The sequence below is a fragment of the Macaca mulatta genome, chromosome 10, assembly GCF_049350105.2.
Source record: "Macaca mulatta isolate MMU2019108-1 chromosome 10, T2T-MMU8v2.0, whole genome shotgun sequence".
Lineage (NCBI taxonomy): Eukaryota > Metazoa > Chordata > Mammalia > Primates > Cercopithecidae > Macaca > Macaca mulatta.
The window spans coordinates 59,251,921-59,269,469 of NC_133415.1; the positions used below are offsets into that span (position 1 = coordinate 59,251,921).

The 17,549-nt window shown below is 47.2% G+C and overlaps 2 long non-coding RNA genes across 2 annotated transcripts in view; one reads left to right on the forward strand and one right to left on the reverse strand.

Moving 5' to 3' along the window:
• Positions 1-10,878: 10,878 nt before the first annotated feature.
• Positions 10,879-17,549, forward strand: part of LOC114670423 (uncharacterized) — a 45,507-nt gene continuing 38,836 nt past the window's right edge. The window contains exon 1 of the long non-coding RNA XR_003720018.2: positions 10,879-11,022. This is a non-coding gene — a long non-coding RNA (uncharacterized LOC114670423). The remainder of the gene's footprint in view (positions 11,023-17,549) is intronic.
• On the reverse strand, positions 12,184-16,560 carry LOC144332016 (uncharacterized). The gene is made up of 2 exons (XR_013399703.1): positions 12,818-16,560; positions 12,184-12,670 (listed from the first exon to the last, which is right to left on the reverse strand). It is a non-coding gene; the product is annotated as an uncharacterized LOC144332016 (long non-coding RNA).

Here is a 17,549-nt window from a genome sequence, read left to right on the forward strand (position 1 = left end):
GGTGGAGCTGCCTCGCCTTAGGATGTGTCTCAAAGTCACATCACGTCACCTCTGTCCATTGGTCGGTAGGTCCAGGGAGGAGGGCCCTCTCAGTGGAGCAGTATCAGGGCCGCGTTGGAGAACAGCTTGCGGGGTAGAGAAGTCATGTCGTTGTAAACATCACAAGTGATTCACATATTCTACTAATTGTACTTGGAAAGTGGCTTGAGACTTTTTTTGCCCATAATTTTGTTAAAACTTGTGTACTGAATTTTTGGGATGTAAAAATAAAATGTTCCCTGTAATTCCGTGAGGCCTGCTAGGAGAACTATGATATGAAAGATGGACGGTAACAAGCGTTGCTGAGGATGTAGGACAATCAGGGCCCTTGGACACTGCTGCTGGGAATGAGAGTGGTGCAGCCACTTTGGAAAAGAGTTTGGCGGTTCCCCAAGAAGTTAAGCCCATCCAGCAAGTCCACTCCTACGTATGCATCTAAGAGAATGGAAAATGTGCATTCACACAAAACCTTGTACGTGAACGTTCATAGCAGCATTGTTCATAGTAACCAAGAGGTGGGGACAGCTCCGACTCAGGTGTTCATCTGGTGAATGGATCAACAGCATGTGGAATAGCCATAGGAGGAAATACCCAGCCATAAAATGGAACAAAGTACCGACTTATGCACCAGCATGAATAACTCTTGATGCTAAGATAAGTAAGCCTGATGCAAAAGGCTTACTTATTGTGGAATTCCTCTGGTATGCAAATCCATAGATACAGACAGTGGATTGCTGGTCACCGGGGCTGGAGACGGAGGAGTGACTGCTAATGAGGATGGGATTTCTTTGATGAAAATGTTCTAGAATTAGATAGTTGTACAACCTTGTAAATATACTAAGACCCACTGAATTTTATACTTTGAAAGGGTGAATTCCACAGTATGTGAATTATGTCTTAATAAAAATTGTTTCAGAAAAAAAGTACAGACATAAATCACTCAATGACAGATATGTTCTGAGAAATGTGCCCTTAGGTGATTTTGTTAATGTATGAACATTGAAGTGTACTTACACAAACCTGGATGGCAGAGCCTACTGCACACCTAGGCTGTATGGTATGACCTATTGCTCCCACGCTGCAAATCTGTACAGCATGTCCCTGTACTGACTCTTGTGGGTAACTGTAAAAAAATGGTCAGTATTTGTGTATCTAGGCATATCTGAACATAGAAAAGGTACAGTAGAAATACCATATTATAATCTATGGGACCACCATCCTATGTGTGGTCTGTTGTTGACCAAAAGGTCGTCATGCAGTGCATGATTGCATTTAAAAAATCAGCTGAGAGATATGTCCTTTCTGTGAACTCCGAGTATTAAATGTCAAGCGCCTTTCTTCAGGACAGGTTCTTCAGGGTATGGTGGTAACAAAGGGTTGCAGACACCCACACTGTTTCCTCATGCAGGGCCACTGGAGGAGGATGAGTTGGAAACGTAGCTGACACTGGAGGCCCAAGCAGGCATCTACCTCAAACCCAATGTGAATCTCAGGACAGGTTTGCTCAGCTTGATGGGTGGGCGGGAAGAAGACGCGACGACCGAGAAGCAAAAGTGGAACCTTAGAGTCATGAGAGGATGGTGAGTTTGAAGGCATGGGAGCCCTGCCCACTAGTCACATGGACCTCATGAATGCCTGACCCTGGCCAACCCCATCAGCACTTCCTCCTCTGTGTGTGTGTGGGGGGGCAGGGTGTGTGGGCATGGCGGGGAACAGGGGTTTAGCAGCAGTGAGACTCAGGCATTTTCAGGCCGGTAGGAACCAAGCCGCTCTGAGACGCAGTCTGGCCACAACCACCATCCCCTGGGAGGAGAGGGTTGGCAAGACCTGGTGGACCATTAGGGAGTGGCCTGAAGTTTAGGGCAGAGGTTCTGCCCAAAGGGGAATGGGATTCTGCGGGGGGACCGGGATGCAGCCACAGTGGGGGAGCAGGGGCAGGTAGAAGGGAGTAGGGATGCTCCAAGTTTAGGGGCATGTTCTGCTGGAGTCGGTCACTTTGGGGTCACTAGCAAGCAAGCCTCCTGGTATCTCTGCTTTGGGGTGCCCTGTCCTGTGACTCACTGTAATCAATGAAGCAGGAGGGAGTGACAGGGAAGTGTGCCAGTTCCAGGCCTAAGCTCGAGGAGGCCTAAGCTTCTGCTTTTGCACTGGGGGGAGCCTGAGCTGCCGCATAGTGTGCTGAACCCCGAGACTTGTGGAGAGAGTGAGGTGCAGCTGCCCCAGTCTCCCAGCTGAGCCTGGCCCCACTGACCCTTCGGCTCTAGGCAGCATGTGCCTGACTGGTGGCCAGGCCAGCAGGAGATGTCCCCAGCAGAACCCAGCCCTGCTTGCAGAATCCTGGCAAATAAAGTGACCGTTAATTTAAGTGGCTGAGTTTTGGGGTAGCTGAAACTCCCACTCCAAGTCTATCCTCTGGCTCCTGCCTGGTGGGCAGAGGTAGCTGATCCACCTCCTGCTCTGGACAGACCTGGCTCTGGCACTGGGAGGACTTGATGCCACAGGGAGAGACTCCATCAGTGACACTGGCATGGGCAGGCTAGCAAATAGGGTACCAGCAGAAGTGGCCTGAGTTGGGTGGTATCTCTGTGCCCGAGGGGTCTGGGGCAGGTACTCCCAGGCAGTGCTAATCTGCCCATGGCCCAAGGGACATCTTGGAGCTCAGCTGACTGGTTTTTGCCCACTGTGGCTCAATCTACAGCGTTGTCCAAAGCATCCTTCACAGGCTGCCAGGCATAAAGCATGTCTGGGTTATCTGGTTCCTCACCGAGTGGGCGTCAAGCTCAGCGTCTGACACACGTGGACTCAAACTAGCTACATGGAGGAATGCGTGAGAGGCGAGCCTTCCCTCGGGGCTTCCGTGGTGGATCCCTTATAGCCCTCACCAGACCCTGAGCCATTCTCTGTAGCCAGACTGAAGGCGTTGGGAGGCCAGGGATAGATCTGGAAGGGGTGCTGTGCACACAGGAAGTGCCCGGCAATGCTTGTGGCATGAAGAAGTGTGGGAGATGGAGAGCCTCAACCTCTTCTAGTTGCTTTTGCTGCAGGCAGGTGTGGTGTGCACATGCACAGGACAGAGCTGATAAAGACTGACCTTCGTCTCCTCCTGGGAGGCACAGAGAGTCCGATGTCCGTTATGTGTCAATAATTCTGCGTTATTTAAAATTTAGCTATTGTGACCAAAACACATTTATTTATTTATTTATTTATTTTATTTTATTACACTTTAAGTTCTAGGGTAGATGTGCACAACATGCCGGTTTGTTACATATGTATACATGTGCCATGTTGGTGTGCTGCACCCATTAACTCGTCATTTACATTAGGTATATCTCCTAATGCTATCCCTCCCCACTCCCCTCACCCCACACCAGGCCCTTCCTATGATGTTCCCCTTCCTGTATCCTAGTGTTCTCATTGTTCAGACCAACACTCATTTATAAACTCAACTGTCAGTATCTCTTGCCATCTTCTCATCCCTTGAGGGTCAGAGGACCCTCAAGATGGATCAGCAGTGACCTTGTGCATGTGGAGAGGGGCCCCGGGGGTGTGGAGCCTGCTGGGCATTGCAGAGCTGGCAGTGCCTCTGTGTCATTGCTCCATGGAGTCTGTCTGCCCCCAGCTCCACTCCTCCCATGTCACCATCCCCAGCCCACCCCACACATTTCCACTCTGAAACTCTGTGAGATGTGAGGGTCTGTCTGTGTGTTTTCAATGAATGCAAGTGTACTACCTATCTCCTATTTCTTACCTCTGCTCTCAGCCTGATGCTCTTCAGATTAACCACGGTCCTTCATGGGCCTCCGGCATTGCTTTGTGTAGCTGTTAGTCTTTTTTTTTTTTTTTTCTCCTGTAGCCCAAGCTGGAGTGCAGTGGCACAATCTTGGCTCACTGCAACTTTTACCTCCGGGGCTCAAGTGATCTCCTGCCTCAGCCTCCCAAGTAGCTGGACTACAGGTGTGTGCCACCACATCTGGTTAATCTTTTTGTATTTTTAGTAGAGACGGGGTTTCACCATGTTGCCCTGGGTGGTCTCAAACTCCTGAGCACAGGCGATCCGCCTGCCTCAGCCTCCCAAAGTGCTGGGATTACAGGCATGAGCCACTGTTCCCAGTCGGCTGTTAGTCTTTTTATGTGCCTTTGACATTCAGTTACTTGCTCCTTCAGATGGTGGCATGCGGGTTGTCTTGAATGCTATCACAACACCTGAAGAACATCCCTGTGTGTTTCCTCAGGACACCTGGGAGGAGAATCAATGGGTCATCGCCACCTTTTTTCCCCCAGATTTATCACTAAGTATTTTGTAGTTTTTGATGTTTGTTATAGGTCATATTTTCCTGTTTCTTTATGTGCTTGGTAATTTTTGATTGGCAGTCATAGATTGTGAATTTTACCTTGTTGGCTGCTGGGCACTTATGTATTTCTAAAATATTTTTGAGCTTTTTTTCCGGGATGCAATGAAGTTATTTGGAAATGGTTGGATCTATTTGGGTCTGGCTTTTAAACATTGTTAGTGGAACAAGTAAGAGAGGCCTTTAGTTGAGGGCTGACGTTTCCACAAATGGGGCCAGATTCTTCAAGGATTCTCCTCAGTGCCTGGTGTGGCTGGTGGGAGCTGACACCTCTTCTGGCCCAGAGTGGGAGTGATGACAACTCACTGTCTCCCTTTCCAGCCGTTCCTTCCCATGTCAGGAGGCTTCCTTGCAGCATGTGCTGATCAGTTCTCATCTGATCCACCACTGTACAGAGAGGTCCAGGAGGCAAGGTGCTGAGATTATCTGTCTACAGCTCTGTGAGTGAGTTGCCATGGATGTGGGTTCTCCTGCTTAGTCAAGCCTTCCATGACCACAGTCCCAGCTGCACCTTGACCACCAACCTGTGAGAGACCCCAAGTCAGAAACTCAACACCCAACTAAGCCACACCCAATCCCTGCCCTCAGATGCTGTGTGAAATAGTACATGCTTGGAGTGCTAAGCCAATAGGCTTGGGGTAATCTATTTTGTAGCAGGAGATAACCAGCACATATGCTAATGTGTGCCCACCTGTACACCTATGCACACATGCTCCCTCCATCCATGCCTTCTGCTCCCTTCTATCCCCATGTTCCCGACCAATGCCTTTTGAGGCTCAGCTTCCCTACCAGATGCCCTTGATTCTTTTAGAGGGAGGAACTCTCCTGTGGATGACCCTAGACCCTTCTCTGTGCCTACACTTTAAGGACACCTGTCTTCTACCTTGTTATCACCTTTCCTGTGTGATTTCTGCCTCCCTTCCCACTCTGTGTTTCCTGAGGGCAGGAGCTGGGCCAGGGACATGAACATCTGTGACTCCATATCTGGTTGTCCCACTGTGGAGATGTCACATGCCCTCACACACCACAGCAAAACCCTCTCCTACATCTGACCCTGTAGAGCTCACCTGACACCACACATGCATCCATGCCTGGGTTTCCCATATTATGGGTCAGGGAAACAATTTCTCACACCTGCAGGGCTGGCTCTACTCACACACCTGAGACTTGGGCCAGAAGGAGCCTTTCAGGATATGGGACTGCTATGGTTTGAATGTGCTCCCCAAACTTTCGGTGTTGGAAACTTAGTCCCCAAATCCATATGTTTATTGGAGGTAGGGTCTTTGGAAGGTGATTGTGGTTATAAAAGGTCATTTGGGTGGGGCCCCCATGATGGGACCAGTGGCTTTATAAGAAGAGGAAGAAAGACCTGATCTGGCACAATCTTGTACTGTCTCCACATGATGCCCTCTGCTATGTGAAACTGTAGCAGGGAGATCCCCACAAGATGCCAGTGCCATGGCTTCCCAGTCTCCAGAGCTGTGTGCTTAAGACTAGATCATTTATAAAGAAAAGAGGTTTAATTGACTCACAGTTCCAAATGGCTGGGGAGGCCTCGGGAAACTTATAATCATGGCAGAAGTTGCAGAAGAAACAAAGGCCCATCTTACATGGTGACAGCCAAGAGTGAGTGAACGAAGGAGGGATCCCCTTATAAAACCATCAGATCTCTTCTCACAGCTCCACTAGGCAGTGCTCCAGTGGGGACTCCTTGTGGGGGCTCCAACCCCACATTTTCCTTCCATACTGCCCTAGCAGTAGCAGAGGTTCTCCATGAGGGCTCCACCCCTGCAGCAGACTTCTGTCTGGACATCTAGGCATTTCTGTACACCCTCTGAAACATAGGCGGAGGCTCCAAATCTCAACTCTTGTCTTCTGTGCACCTGCAGGTCCAACACCATGTGGAAGTTTCCAAGGCTTGGGGCTTGCACCTTTTGAAACCATGGCCCAATGTGTACCTTGGCCCCTTTTAGCCATGGCTAGTGCTGGAGCAGCTGGGACTTGGGATGCCATGTCCCAAGGCTGCACAGATTAGCAGGGCCTGGGGCCTGTCCACAAACCATTTTTTCCTTCTAGGCCTCCAGGCCTGTGATGGGAGGGGCTGCTATGAAGAACTTTGAAATGCCCTGGAGACATTTTCCCCATTGTCTTGGCTATTAACATTCAGGTCCTTGTTACTTATGCAAATTTCTGCAGCCAGCTTGAATTTCTCCCCAGAAATTTTTTTTTTTTTCTACCATGTGGTCAGGCTGCAAATTTTCTAAACTTTTATGCTCTGCTTCCCTTTTAAGTAAAAGTTCCAATTTCAAACCATCTTTGTGTGAATGTGTATGACTAAATGCTTTCAGAATCAGCCAGGTCCCTTATTGAATGCTTTGCTGCTTAGAAATGTTTTCTGCCATATACCCTAAATCTTCTCTCTCAAGTTCAAAGTTCCACAGATCTCTAGGGTAGGGGCAAAATGCTGCCAGTCTCTTTACTAAAGCATAGAAAGAGTGACCTTTGCTCCAGTTTCCAATAAGTTTCTCATCTCCACCTGCGACCACCTCAGCCTGGACTTCATTGTCCCTATCACTATCAACAGTTTGATCCAAACAAGTCTCTAGAAAGTTCCAAATTTTCCCACATCATTCTGTCTTCTTCTGAGCCCTCCAAACTATTCCAACCTCTGCCCATTACCCAGTTCTAAAGTTGCTTCCACGTTTTCAGGTTATCTTTATAGTAGTGCCCCACTTTTGGTACCAATTTCCTGTATTAGACCATTTTCACACTGCTATAAGGAATACCTGAGACTGGGTAATTTATAAAGAAAAGAGGTTTAATTGACTCACAGTTCTGCGTGGCTGGGGAAGCCTCAGAAAACTTACAGTCATGGTTGAAGGCAAAGGGGAAGCAGGCATTTTCTTCACAAGGTGGCGAGAAAGAGAGAGAGAAAATCCCACACTTTTAAACCATCAGATCTTGTGAGAATTCACTCACTATCACCAGAACAGCAGGTCTCTCCCTCAACAAGCAGGGATTACAATTTGAGATGACATTTTGGTGGGGCCACTGAGCCAAACCATATCAAGCAGTGACAGGGATGTGGGGAAATGGAATTTCTTAAACATGAGAGTTGAGGTTAGTACAAATGCTTACAAGAGAAATTTGGCTGAAAAGATGTATCGACTCATGTTATTTAGAAGTGTATTGCATAATATCCAAACATATGGGGATTTTCTAGTTATTTTTAAATGATTTCTAGCTTAGTTTCATGGTATATGTCCTCTGTATGACTTTGGTCCTTTGAACTTTGTTGAGTGTTGCGAATGCTCCAAGTGCTCTTGGAAGCAATGCATACTCTGCAGTTGTTGGAATTCAGGTCAAGTTGGGTCATTGTGTTGTTTCTGCTAGATCTCTGCTGATTTTTCCCTTCTTGTTCTGTCAGTTATATATATAGAGAGGTTTGAATCTACCACTATGGTCATGGACTTGTCTACTGTTCCTTTTGGTTATGCCAGGTTTTGCTTAGGATGCATGTTATTTCATGCCACAAGTTTAGAACATTGCATTTCTGTTTGGTTGTCACCTTCTGTCATTCTAGAATGTCCCTTATCTGTATTACTGCTTCTTGTCTGACGTTAGCATTGCCACAATAGGTTTTTCTTATCGTTTTAGTTTCAAGTCTCTGTAGCCTTATGTTACGTATGTGTCTTATATGTTATTCTTGCATTAATTCTTTGGATAATTTCATTCCCTAGACATTTGCTGATGACCTTCATGCCAGATGCCCACTTGAGAGCCTGGAGAGAGTGGCATGTAGCACTTTCTGCCTGCTGAGTGGCCTGCACACGCCCCTGGGATCTCTGGCTCCAGAGCCTGTGTTTATCCTGCTATGGCAAACCACACTGCCTTCTCTAAGGCAGCATCTCCTGGTGGGAAGAGTATCATCTGCTTTGAAGTTCTGGTAAGGACTCGGCTAAGTGAACGCCCACTTGTTAATTAATTCACATGATGTATGGCACACAGCAGGCTCTCGGAGGTGACGTCAGCTGTGCCTGTTAGTGTGGTCTTTGACCAGCAGTGCCAGCATCACCTGGGATGCCAGTGTTTCAAGTTTATCTGTGGGGATTCTTTGTGGTTTGTGTTGAAAATACCTCCAGGCAGGATGTAAGTTTGTGTCTGTCAGGTGCCTGGAGACTGCGGATCTAGGTCTACCTTAACCTGGATTTTCAGTTTATACTTTTCCACCACAGAGGCAATGGGACTTCCGGCCCCAGACCACGGAGGTGTTGTCTTCTCGGCAGGCAGGCCTTTCTCTTTCAAAGCTCCAAGTTCTCCTTTCAGCGTCAGAGCTGTGTCAGTTTCCCCTGCTGTACGGCAGAGCCTCTGGCCTTGTTCTCTGGCAGGTTGTAGTGTTAGACAAGCTTCTTGCCCCCACAACCCCTTCTGCCTCAGGCAGACCCCAGGACCCATGCTGCCCTGTGGGGGCTTTGCAACTGCTTTCTCCTTGCAAATCCTCCTCCTCACCCACTTCGGAGATATGGTAAGTCCAGGCTCGCATTCTGGCCTTACAACTCAATAGCTGTGTGACCTTGGGCTACCCTTTAAAAATTTCTCCGAATCTTGGTTTCTATGTCTATAAAATGGCCACATTAGTACCCTAATGGCAGCTATTTCTTTATTCTCTCTTTGTCTGTTCTTTCTATCCATTTTCCTTCACTTTGAGTGACTATTAACCAAGGCCAATAGAAACCGGAACCATGTATTAAATTAGATGGGACTTGACTTACAATATCATAATGTTTCCTTAGAAAATATTTCACTTTTAGATCTATTTTGCTGGCATCTTATTGCCTCTCTGATTTGCCAAGATAACAGACAACAAAACGAAGGGCCTTAACACAAAAATGTCTCTTGATAGCTGTTGTAAAAAAGCTTCAACCAGAATTCAAGTAACTCTTGCTTTTAAGTCATGAGAGATAAGTAAATAGTACTGCACAAAATGACAACTTACAAAAGTGCAGACCTTTGAAGGCGTTCTGGATGTTGGCATTTAAACACCACTAGAATGTCTTCCAATCACTGGAAACTTCCCAAGACCTGGGCGTTATGTCCTTTGAGTATTTCTCAAAGGATAAAAATACACTGATTGTCCATATATTTTGAGTCCTGTACATGTAATGAGTGCTTATGCTGTATTGCCAGATGCTCTGAAAGGGGATAAAATTTTAATTAGTAGTCAATAAAATTCCTTTCCATTTTTCAATATAATAGATCTGCACACAGTTACTGCTCCCTGCTCATTATTCAGCATGGCTTCCAGTGTCACTGATTGCTTGGCAGTTGCAGGCTATGAAAAGTTCAGGGAAGTTGCTTTGCCTCTCCTCTTCTGGGTGTCATTCCCTCTATCCCATTTCCTCCAAGGGATAATTTCCAACTGGAGACAGTGATATGATGACTCCTCTGGTCCTGAGGACTTCTTTTAGGGACTCCTCTGCGGCTCACATACCCATCTGGAAAGGCCCCCTTTTCTTCCAGCAGCTGGGGTCACAGCTCCCATAAGCAGCTCAAGAGGCGGCACTCTGCTGTGCCCCAAAGCTCCCTCTGCCTTTGGGGTCTTATTAGAGATGCCTGCCATATGCATGTTTGCACTCTGGTGGTCCCTGGGCTGGCTTTGGAAGGACAGCACCTGCTGCTATAAAAGCCACCAGGAGAAGATGCCTGATGGAGATGTAGCTAGTGCAGCAGGAGGGGGCAATGTAGTATATAAAGGAATGGAGGGTAGACCCCACTCACTCATCCGTCCATCCATCCATCCACCCACCCATCCATCCATCCACCCATCCATCCATCCGTCCATCCACCCACCCACCCACAGTTCCCTCCCTGCAAACCTGCTTCCACCCAAAACTCCCTCCCCTAGCTCCCTCCACTGAAACCTCCATCTACCCAAACCTTCCTCCATCCATCCAGCCATTTATTTAGGCATTAACTAACTAACTACCTACTAGCTAACTAACTTTTCTTTAGTAAGCATTTGAAGACTCTGAGCCTGTTGCTGGGGTTACAGAAACAAGACATGGTCTTGCCCTCAAGTTGCTCAGTCTTGTGTTTGAGACTGACATGTAAGCAGAAATTCATATATAGTGTGATGAGTGCCATCACTGGAGAACATTCAAGCAGAGGGGAGAAGATTGCTTTTGGAGTGGGGAGCTCTTCACAGAATGGACGTTTGCTAGGAGGGGTGGAGACTTACCAAGGGGCTGGGGTGGGCTGAAATGGGAGTGCCTATTGACAGTGCCTACTGACAGCGTGGTAGGGACGAATGTACAGCATTCATGGACTGGGAGTGGCAGGCAGGTTGGGAGAGGGTGCAGGTGCTGGGTCTCGAGGGCCTGCAGAAGCCTTGCTGCAGGATTTGGGTTGACTCTGCAGATGAGGAATGTGGAGAAGGGGTGTGATAACAATTGGAATTGCATTTTGAAAAATAATTCTGCTTGCTCTTCAGTGAATGGACCAGAGGAAGTGAAATGAAGAAAAGAGACCAAATAGGAGGCTGTTGCTGTGGTCCAGGCAGGGGGTGCTGATGGCAGGAGATGCTGGAGGCCAGAGCCAGGGCGGGCAGTCACTGGTCAGCAGAGGATGCCATATGGTAAGTGGAGTTGGCAGAGAGCAAGGAAGAGGAACAGGCACAGATTTGAGACAACGCTCAAGCATCTAGGCTGGGAGCTGTGCTGGTGCTGGGGCCATCTGGAGCCATGGGAATTGGGCTGCTGGCTTGACAGGAACGGTCATGGCGTGATTGTGGCAGGTGGACAGTGGGTGCCATGTTCACTTTTAGGTGTCTGTGAGATGCTCAGGAGGAAAGGCCTTGTGGGTAGTTGAAACATGTTTGAAGCTCAGGTATGAACTGCAAGATGAAGACAGAGTGGATACTAGTGATGTGAGGGTGATGGAGGCAGAGGCAGGGAGGTGACTGGCAGCAGCCACAGAATTCCTTGGAGCCTCTGCAGATGCCCCAGTTCATGCACTAACAGTTCTAATAGCCAAGTCAGTGTTGGTTCATATGGAAGCTTCTGAGGAGTTAAAAGTGTTCTGCATTTCCACAGGAACTGCTGATAATTTGAATCTCTTCCATATCATTTCTGGATAATTGATGTTTGAGGTCAAATGCAGGACCTCACATCAGATGATTTTTGGCCCAATGCTAGCCTACCAGGGCCTCTCTGATTTGCTGTCAATAGATGCGCCTTGCCTCCCAGCCCTGTGCCCCTCCCGCGTGGTGGGTCCGGCCAGGTGGGTCCCGCGAGGGTCTGCCTGTGTCCCTCCCTGTGGTGGGTCCTGCGAGGGTCAGCCTATAGGCTGCCGATCAACTTTGACTAGAACAGGGCCTGGGGGCGGCTTCCCTCAAGGGTGCAGGGACTAGGCGCTAGGGAGTTTCCTTTGGGGGTGGTCTGTACCCCTGTGAACCCGCCTTTCAGTATCTCGGGACCTCCTAGCGCTCCCCCTTGGGCACCAGGATGCTGGTAGCAGGGCCTTCCTTTTGTCCTAACAGCCCCTAGTAAGTGCGCAGGCGGAGGTCCTGCGGTTGGTGCACTGCCAGCTAGCCTCCATGCACCCGATCTAACTCGTGATTTTGGTCCCTCTTCCAGTCATTTGACAGATTTGGAAGTTGGAAGAACGTGCACCGCCCATTTCCTTCAGGATAAGAGCGTGGAGGGGCGGGAAAGCCCCCTCTCTGTGTGGGGCGCTGTGGAAACCCAAATCGCAAAGTCGTCTCTTCGTTATTTGTGAAAGAATGGACAATTGTGTACCTGGTTAGAAATCTTTAATTTCACATTTCTTAAACATCAGATTTTCAAAAACGGGTAGGTCAATCGTTAGAGAAACTGCATGTGGGGCGCGGGGCTGCGTTGGAGGGTGGCATCGCCTGGTGTGGAGAGCAGGCATCGCGCGTGCGCTTAGCTGACTCTGAGGGCTCCGGAGGAGAGAGCAGTGCAGGGACCTGCAGTGGCATGATGGTGCCAGAGCTGACGTGGCTTGTCTTTCACATTCGCGAGAGGCAAGGCAACTTTCTGTGGACAAGCAATATTTCCCGATGGAGGATTAGCAGGTTGAAAAGCTGTAAATGGGCACAAACCACGTATCCTCTGCCCCGAGTCGCTGGGCAGGTGAGATGTAGAGTTCAGGCCACACCCAGACAGAAGGAAGTGCTAGAGGCGCCCCCGTCTGCTCCTCTGCCTTCTTCCCTGGGACCTCCGCACCTCTGCAGCATCCTTCACCTCATCCTGCTCTGTGCCCTGGAATATGGAGAAGGATTCAGCGCCCAGGGCTGCAGGGCCTCCCTCACCCTTTGTGTTGGGGGCGTGTCCTTTATCTTCCGTCCGAAGGTGACGGTGTGATAATGGCAGCCCCCTACCCGCAACAAGCCTGAAGATGACACCTACTCACTCCCACTCCTCAGGGTGGGACGGCCCCTCCTCGGTCACCATCTTCACAGCCCTGAGCGCTGGGCAGTGGGCTCTTTAGGGACGTCTGGCCCCGGGTAGCAGGCAAGGACGGACTCTGGAGAGGTCTTCACAGAACTCAGGAGGCCACGGAGCGTGTCACTTGCCCTGCAGGTGTTTAAAGACCAGATGTGGGAAGGGAGTGGATACAGAGTAGGTGGCTCAGAGAGCCCAGGGATGGTGCTTCAGGGCTGTTCTGGATCTCATTCTCCTTAATTTTTGATCCATTAGCATAACAATCTCAAGCATCTCCTCCTTCAGAGGCTGGGCTCTCCTCTTTCATGTATTACTGTAATCACCTGACAGGTGCTTCCTGCCACAGCACAAACCAGATCAGCTCACTGAGACCAGGGTATTGAAGAAAAGAAGAGCTTAATGAAGGCCAGGCCAGCCATATGGAAGGTGAAGGTTTTACTCAGGTCTCTCTGAAGGCTCAGAGTCAGGGGTTTTCAAGAACAGTCTGGGGGGCAGAGGGCTAGGGAATGGGTGCTGCTGATTGGCTGGGATGCAATCACAGGGGTGTGGAAAATGGTCCTCCTTCATGGAGTCTGCCTCTGGACGGGGACCACAGGACTGATTGGGTCATGAGTCATGAGTTCACCTCTGGGTGGGGTCAGTCAGTTGCCAGAATCCAAAAATCTGAAAATTATCTCAAAAGACCAATCTTAAGTTCTACAGTAGTGATGTCATCTGCAGCAGCAATTGGTTAAGTTGCAAATCTTGTGACCTCTAGAACAATGACTGGTATTAGTTAACTACACCTATATCTTAATCCCCCTTATAACCCTAACTGTGGCCTTTCATTAGTTTTACAAAGGTGGTTTAGTTTTGGGAAGGACGATTATCATCCTTGTTTTAAGGTTAAACTATAAACTAAATTCCTTCCAAACTTAGCTTGGCCTATGCCAAGGAATGACATAGGACAGCTTGGAGTTAGAAGCAAGATGGTGTCAACTATGTCAGATTTCTCTCACAGTCAAAATTTTGCAAAGATAATTTCATTATTTCTAAAATTGTCATGATTTAAAAACACCAGGCAGCAAGTCCCTTCAGTCAGTTGAGTAAAAACAATCATTTGAGATAAAAAAATGAGCAGATAAGTTAGCTACAGGGCAATTTCCCCTATTTTCACTCAGTGGTTTTGCCTTAGGTAACTCAGAGTAACAGATATGGCAAGACATTTAACCCTGGGGCGTGGAAGAGTCTTAAAGACCTCCTGGTCTGCTCCCCTGATTTTACAGATGAGGAAACTGAGACCCAGAGATGGGATGTGATTTGTCCAAAGGATCCGTGTCTTATTCAAGGGGCACAGTGACCAGGCCAGCTTTCTGACTCCCTGTCTTGTGCCTTCCTAGCTAATAAGTGAAAGCTGCTACATCAGTTTTACAGGGTGGATGCACGTATGGGTGCTTGTGGCACTGAAAAACTGTGAGGAACCCCCACATAGGCAGACCACCACTGGAGCTCTTTTGGCTTCTAAAATCCTTTCATCAGAGAGATCTGTTACTGGACTAACCAACAGACATGTCTGTGTTGTACCTCTCATTGACAGGTTACCACAGAAGGATGTTGAGGGCTCTGTGACTTGGTCTTGCTACATTCACCCAACAAGTGGTGCAAAGAGAGATGGGGGCATCAGTGCTAGGAAGAGGGGAGGGTTCTTGGCAGAAGCAGGGAGCATCCAACGAGCTGGGGGCTGGGGTTTTGGCAGCGGGGAAAGTCAGTGCCCATGCTGTAGGTCACAGTGAAACTGACACAGGTGCCCCAAGAAGGGATCTCTAGTGCAGGCAGTGAAGGCCTTGCCTATAGAGAATTTTACAACAATAATAAAACTGTCTGACACCTCTCTGCTTGTTATTATGACTATGCACTGGCAATACTAAACAGTGTCAGTAATAAAATATTGCTTCCTGAAAAAATTCCTTTATTGTGTTGAGCAATAAAGAAATTCCAAGCTCCCTCAACTGACTGAATGGATCCCCTCTTGGCCAATGGAACCCCAGGGGAACCCTGGAAGCTGAATTCATGGCCATGATGAGACGGGAGATCAGATATAACCTCACTGACCCCTCCCTTGTGAACAGCCATTAGGTTTTCTTCCCTAAGAGTTAAACAGAAACTAGGCCTTTCAAAAGACTGCTAGCTGACCGTCCCAGGTACAGAGCAAAGACAAAGCATGAGATTAAGCTCATCATTCCTTCACCCCTCCCCAAGACCTCTGCTTCCTCCATTCCCTTTTTCTTCAAATGTTCACCTTATCTTATGTAAAATGTAGATTTACTTGGCGTTAACTCAAATCTCACAAATATGTAATCATTTCTCTCACTGCTGTTCCCTTTCTTATTTGGAAACTATTTGGATAAAAGAAACTTATTTGGATAAAAGAGCCACAGATGCCTCTGTGACTTGACTTTCTCCTGGGCACATCCTCCAGCTGGCTCGAAAGCCTTGATGATTTGAGACTTATGCCACAATCACTCATTTTGGTTGTCAGTTTGTATATTATATATAAGCTTCAAATTAGCAGGCATTTATTATTTATCCTTTAAAAAAGTATTTTCTACAGAATAATTAATTGGAGAACTCTCACCTACAGAGGCAGCCCGTGACACACCTAGATTTAGCCATCGGATTTTGTTTTGAGGGTCCACTCACAGCAATGCAGGATTATCTGAGCTTGACTCTGGTGTGTCTTTGCAGTTGATGGCTTCAAACCCCATGGTCCTCCACATTCCTGTGTTTACACTGTTGGTTCTGTAATCACCCAATGGGTTCTTCCTGGCTACTGCACAGACAAAACCAATTCACTGAGGCCATGGTATTGCAGTAGAGAAAGAGTTTAATTGATGCAAGGCCTCTGAGAGGGAGGACTGGAGTCATCACTCCATTCAGACTCCCTGAGAACTCAGAGGCTAGGGTTTTTATGGATAACTTGGTAGGTAGGGGACTAGGGAATGAGTACTGCTGACTAGCTGGGGATTAATTAATAGGGATGTGGAAAATGGTCTTCATGCACTGAGTCTGCCTCTGGGTGGGGCCACAGGACAAGTTGAGTCATGGGTTCAGATGGGATCAGTCAGGGACCAGAATGAAAATATCTGAAAAACATCTCAAAAGGCCAACCTTAGGCTTTACAATAGTAATGTTATCTATAGGAGCAATTGGGGAAATCACAAATCTTGTGACCTCTGGCCACATGACTCCTGAGCAGTAAGGGATTATAGGAACTATGCTGACATCTCAGCAGAATTCAGGCCTCTCCTGTAATGCTCATCTCACTGCCTTTTATTAGTTTCAGTCCCTGAGCCAGGATGGAGTTAGTTTTGGGGAGGGACTTTTATCCTTGCCTCCAAGTTAAACCATAAACCAAATTCCTCTCATGGTTATCTTGGTCCATACCCAGGAATGAGTGAAGATAGCCAGCCTGTGAGGCTAGAAGCAAGATGGAGTTGGCCATGCTAGGTTTCTGTCACTGTCATAATCTTTGCAGAGGTGGTTTCAGTTCTAAATAAAACATGATTGCAATGTGTCTGTAAAGGCAATGAAGAGAACTTGAGTTATTAAGTCTGTCATTCTATGTGACCATTCAGTTTTAATTTCTGATTAAAATTTAAAACAGTGAAATGGAGAATGACTTTTGAGGTTTCTTTTCCTTTTTTTTTTTTTTTTTTGGTAAGAGCAAATTTTGGTTCTTATGTCAAGCTAAAAGGAGGAGACTGAAACACAAAATATAATTTAAAGAATTTACTTGAGTCAAGGTGAGGAGAGCTGCCTGAAAGACTCAGACTCAAGTAACCATGGCTCTGAGCTCCATTTGTTACAAGCAGGTTTTTAAAGGCAAAAAAAAGTAGCAGGGGACAGGGAAGGGGCTGATACAAAGTTGTTTGTCAGGGATTCTCACTGGTTTGCAGAAATAACATTGATTAGTGATGGGCCGTACATTGTTAGGGTGTGGGTAATGGTGTCTGGTGTGGCATTATTCAGTTAATTTACAGCTACTTGTGTCATTAGGAAGCAGTTTCAGGAGATGTTCACATGGCTCAAAGTGGGGTAGGATGCGATTGCTGTCTCATTCAATCTCTCTCTGGATCTGACAATTTAAAAGGACTTGTATTCCTCAGACAAAAGTTCTTTTGTTTTCTCGCAGGAAATACTTTGCTGAATTTGATTAATAACATGAGCAGAAATTTCTGCTTCCATTAAAATTGTTAACCATTTTAAATCTAAAGAACCAAGAAAATAATGATTATTAGTGATTACCACTTGACTGTTTACTTTTAAAGTTTATTGAGGTGTAATTTGCACAGATTAAAACTCACCCTTTTTAGGTGCACAATTTGGTGATTTCTCTTGGGTTACAACCTGTGACTCTGACTATGGGGTTGCATGGTAAATACGTGTGAAACTGCCTTTGCAAAATATGACAGTGAGAGAAATCTGACAGAGTCAACTCCATCTTGCTTCTAACTCCAAGCTCCCTTTGATCATTCCTTGGCATAGGCCAAGGTAACTTTGGGAGAAATTTAGTTTACAGTTTAACCTTAAAGCAAAGATGATAATAGTTCTTCCCCAAAACTAAGACACGTTGGTAAAACTAATGAAAGCCCACAAGCTTAGGATTTTGAGAGGGACTGAATTCTGCTAAGATGCAGGTCTAGTTAACCAATACTAG